The sequence below is a fragment of the Homarus americanus genome, unplaced genomic scaffold (assembly GCF_018991925.1).
Source record: "Homarus americanus isolate GMGI-L3 unplaced genomic scaffold, GMGI_Hamer_2.0 scaffold3353, whole genome shotgun sequence".
Lineage (NCBI taxonomy): Eukaryota > Metazoa > Arthropoda > Malacostraca > Decapoda > Nephropidae > Homarus > Homarus americanus.
The window spans coordinates 151,653-157,440 of NW_024715645.1; positions in this window are offsets into that span (position 1 = coordinate 151,653).

Genomic DNA, 5,788 nt, shown 5'->3' on the forward strand with positions numbered 1-5,788 from the left:
GCGGTGTCATGATTCCCCATATGTGTCGGCCCTTAAATGTGTCAATCCTCAGTTTGTGTTCATCACTCCACAAGTGTTTCATTTACCAGGTGTGTCATTCCTCGGGTGTCAGTGCCTAGAAGTGTCATGTCTCATGTAAGTCTTGATATAACTGTGAGACCAGGAGGGGGGGGGGATAACTCACCTATGCCCTGGAACACACCTGGTGACGTGACACACACACACACACACACACGCGCACACACACACACACACACACACACACACACACACACACACGAGACAACAGGTCCACAAAATCGACAAGTTTACTACAAGTGGTGGATCTTAATGACTCGTACATTAAAGTGAATGAAAGTAAATAATTCTTATCTGGACGTGTACTATCATAGAAACGTAACCCTGAAAATGTTAGATGTGTACCGTCCCCTTGTCGGAGCACGGGAGGCCCATGTTTATTGAGGAATATGAGGGATAGCGGTGAGTAGACAACCAGGAGGAGGAGGTGCAGGGGGAGGAGGCAATACGGGAGCTATGTGTAGGAGAAGATGGTCGGACGCTGGGAGATATGTTGGTGTGTTTACAGTAACATATAAACAAATATGGATTAAGATTTCATAATAGGAATGCCAAAGTGCTTCCACTGACACACATATATGAATATCCATACGCTGAGCAATATTAGTGTGTACTTACAAGTTGTTGAACGAATTGCATTGCCTAATAATTATAACTCCATAACGCATGTGTATAGATGTATGATGCATAAAATTACGCATGGTTACAACTTGAGCATACATATGGGGTAGAGCACACACACACACGAACACACAACGTACTGTATTTTCATATTAAAAGGATAAATTGGGCGTATTTTCCATCGTTGACGCGGCCTACCGACATATTCTAGTCAGCAGTTCTTCGCCCCACTAAGATGCATCACATGCTCCATCAGCCAACTCTGTTAAATATTTTACACTCCAGTATATAAACGTCATTGATTATTCACAGCAACACCCAGACTACTAATAACATCGGCGACGTGTGTTATATGCTAAGAGGAACAATTAACTTGATCTATCGTCTTTATTGGGGATAGAAGCAGGACTTATGTTGTTGTGCGTCTCAAGTGAGTGTTGTTAAGCGATGATACACCTAATTGTTGATGTTTACTGAGCTTCCCGTGATCCTATTCCAACTGCATCTGTCCTTTGTGGTATTAATATAAACTGATGGTATTTTTATGGTGTTAAGTGGTTTAAAATGACTTGTTTTCTTGACTGAAGGAAGGATTATTACTGCTGACAGGTTGACTGACGTCTAGTGTATTATTAATATATTGGCACCTGACGTTGCTGATTCATTTTGTCAACAGCTCTGGCAAGTGACTGTCCGATTAACTTTGTTCAGACCAGCTAACTCCTATTGACAACACTCGTAAACAAAGTGACTTAAACAGAATGTGGATCTTAATGTTGCTTTACCATAACATAAATATATAAATACAAATTGGGATATATACAATCTCTAGCGCCCCCCCCCCCTCCTCTTCTTCATTCTCCTCCTCCTCTCCCTTCCCCTCCTCCTCCCCGCTCGTGGTGGACTGGCGGCCTTGTCTCGCCGTCATGTTCCCCGAGGCTCTTGGTGGTGAGGGTAGTTGTTGTTGTTGTTGCGCTGGTGGTTGTTGTTCGTTGATGTTGTAGTTCTTGTAATTGTCTCACCCATCAAACCTTCCTATCTTCCCCTACCTAACTTATCACCCATCACCTCTTTCATCCCTCCCTCTCCCTTTTCATTTTCTCACCTCTTCCACTTACCCTCTCACACTCTCCCTTGCCCTCTCACCCCCTCCTTCTTCACCTATCTTACCCTTCCTGGGGCGTGGGTTATGGTACCATCACCCCCACCCCTCCCCGACCTACCATCTCCAAATCCATTCTCAACCCACTTGATCGTCTTTGGGGCCACCTACGAATTAACGAAAATTTCATCATTATGTCAAAAATAATTCCTTCCCTTCCCTTCCCTTCTACATCTACCCCTGTCCCCTCATCCCCTCCGCAACACGCACACCAGCCAAATCAATGATCAAACCCTGACATGAGACTCCCTGAAGCACCACTGTCACGAGCACAATGGAGTGATAAGAGAATTTGTGGCCTCCCTATCAGCCTCTACTTATCTTATTCTACTTATTTATTTATTTTTATGTATCTGTGTCTTGACGAAAGGGAAAGAGGGAGAGAATGATAGTTATAAGGGAAGTGTTTGTTTATTTAGTGGAATTCGAAAAAGGAGTGTGGTGGGTTCAGTGAGTAAGGTGATGATGATGTGTGTGTAGACGGGCTAGTCACTACACCTGCCAAACACTACACCTGCATCACAACTCAATCTCAACATCTGCTAAAGGACGAGTTCAAAGTGAAGTAATTTTGGCCACATTTGTCATTGCTATCACGACTTGAGATCCCAGATGATTGTGAGTGTTGGGTGGGGGGAGGGGGGGGGGTATGAGCAATGGTCTGGCTGTGAGGTCTGAAGTGAGGATGGCTTCTTACTCTTTACTTAGTCAATGCACGAAGCGAACACTAATGAGGTGACAAGCTGAGTTCACCAGAGGCACACTCCCCTCACTGCCCTTCTCCACCACCAGCCATTGGCGTCACGTAAATGTCCTATAGAAAATAAACATGTGTATTTATGGTATTTTGACTTTTAATATATAATAATATAGTAGAGACAAGACACATACAATTTATTGATATAATTTCTACTAACGCGGGTGGAGGCATCGGACAAGTAACATTGTAAAGACGTTATTTTGTCAGACACTGAAAACGTCGGAGGTTTTGACGTTATTATATGTAGGAAAAACCCAGTGAGGGAAGTTCTGCAGAGTGTTAGTCCTGGGTATAAATGAACTTGGCTTCGGTTAGGTTAGGTCCTGCTTGATGTAAAATTGAAAGTTATGACATGTTTGTAGATTGGTTTACGATAAGTTAGAAGCGGTGTGTGTGTGTGTGTGTGTGTGTGTGTGTGTGTGTGTGTGTGTGTGTGTGTGTGTGTGTGTGTGTGTGTGTGTGTGTGTGTGTGTGTGTGTGTGTGTGTGTGTGTGTGTGTGTGTGTGTGTGCGTGTGCGCGTGTGCGTGCCTGTGTGTGTGTGTGTGTGTGTGTGTGTGTGTGTGTCGCAATATAAGGACAATTGAGGTATAGTTTGGCAAAATATAAAAACGAACTGGTATCTATTTGGCAAAACAGTAATGTAAGTCAAGGTGTGTGCAATCGTCCTATCGATACTTAAACTACAACTCATGTTTACAAGTCTTTGGTAAACTTAAGTACATTAGGTTAGGTTAGATTAGGTTAGGTTAGGCTAGGCTAGGTTGGGTTAGGTTAGATTAGGTTAGGTTGGGTTAGGTTGGGTTAGGTTAGATTAGGTTAGGCTAGGTTAGGTTGGATTGGGTTAGGTTGGGTTAGGACTAGTACGGTTTATTATGTTGGTTTAGGTTAAGGTGGGTTTTTTGTGTTAGGTTATTATGTTAGGTGAGATAAATAATGATACGAATCCTTTAAGAATTTGTATTACGGTTATCAATATTATCAGCCCTTTACACTGACCAGCCTGGATATCAGAGGGAAAAAAATAAATATCACTTATCTCTTGAATGATTGTCATTATCTGGTGTGACATACATAATATATAGTAGAAAAATATACACTACATATAGTCCCATTATTAAATTAAATTACATAAGACTATTTAATACCATTTAACTCACAGCAGCGTCGGACCACAAGACCATTTCCTCTTCCAAACTGATTATATATTTAGCTGAATTAATTCTGTGTGTAATAGTGTGTGGTTACCGAAATACAGTTTTGAGAGAGTCGCCTCACCGCTGCAGGGGCTGAGTGAGTGTCTTGTGTGTGTGTGTGTGAGTCTTCATCCTGGTTCAGTACCCTCACTCCTTACTGCCATTGACCGTCTCTAACCAACTTTTTGTAAATGACTTGCATATAAAATGTTCCATCTTTGTATAATGCAGTTTATTTCCCACTCATTTACCACTCATTCCCTCTTTTGTTGTGTTTTCATGTGTTTTGTTTACCCATTCTCTGTTTTGGTAGAGATGATGTTTAGTTACTCATGAATGTTGAAAATGTTATGATACTCTTACGTTTTGGAGACTAAAATAATTTCTGTAGATATTTTCCTTATTTTGTCTTTTAATGTTAATGGACGATACTAGAATTATTATAACCATAGTGAGTATAGATGATAAAAGAGGGTTTATAATTTTACTTTAGATATTACGTGTTTGTAAGTGATATCCGTAACACCTTATTTACATTCAGACTAAATCCTACATGATAACTTTTGCCGTGTGTGTGTGTGTGTGTGTGTGTGTGTGTGTGTGTGTGTGTGTGTGTGTGTGTGTGTGTGTGTGTGTACCTCTTGATAACTTTTGACTTCGTTTTGTAGATTAAAGATCACTAACTGGTAAATAACACCCAATCAAGTAATCATTAATATTTGGTTTATGTAGTTAGATTTGCGTTATAACTTTTTGTTTTGCATATTTAGTGTAATTTCAGCTTACGTTTCCTGCAAAAACTTCACTAATGTTAATTTAAGTGAGTGAGAGAAATATTAATCACGAGACATCATCAAGATTACTCAGAAAAACTTCCAAGGTTATCACAGTTAAAACACCGGGAGAAACCCAGTGTGTGTGTGTGTGTGTGTAGATGGAACGTACATTTTAATTTAAGTATTAGAGTGAAATTTTCAGAGTCATTTTATTACAACTATGAATAAACTATAGCTGCCTGACCTTAGGTGCGTGGTGACGGAACATTAGTGATATCGAACTTAAGTCTGTTGATCTCTTTTAAGTAATACCTGAAAAAAAAAAACATTATTTCCTTACTGTCTCTTATATTACATTGATAACTCGCTCTATATCTGAACCGTGCGAGTATAAGTTGATGTTTGCGCTCATTCCCATCTTTATAACCTATCCTTACCCACTGTAAAAGAAAGAAAGAATGAAGAGAGAATGAGAAAACACATTTCAACAGGTAAGAGATCCCATATCACATGGACCAGCCACTCACTCTAATGTCTTTAACCACACGCAAAAAATACACGCACACACACACACACACACACACACACACACACACACACACACACACACACACACACAGAAGACTCTCTGAGAATGGACCGTATACAAGAACGTGGCTGTGCTCTGTGTATCATACCTAAACATGCTTTACATACAGACAATTTGATATAATTGACTCGATGTAAAATAGGAATATGAAATGTCATCCCGATTAAAATGAGGAACAGCAGTTTATGTGACTGTAATGTTAATAAACAACAGAGGGCGTCGATGATCTTAGATAACCTGGAGGTCTTGTTACTTTCTAATCAACCTGACGTAAGCGGGTTACATATCGACGGTAAAATCTTATCCCTGAGCAATCAAGACACTGGGAGGCCGCCGAGCTGTATTGATCGCCGACTGACTTTTCTCCCTCCCTGTCTTACCTGGAGGTGCCACGCCTCTCTCTCTCTCTCTCTCTCTCTCTCTCTCTCTCTCTCTCTCTCTCTCTCTCTCTCTCTCTCTCTTTCTCTGTTATATTCATACGTTTTTCTTGATTTATTCTTCTCATTCTAAAACATCGAAATTATATAAGTACCTGATGCATGTCCCTAAAACGCGGTGTTACGACCTTTAAACCTCAAAATATTTTATTAACTCGTGTAATACCAAAG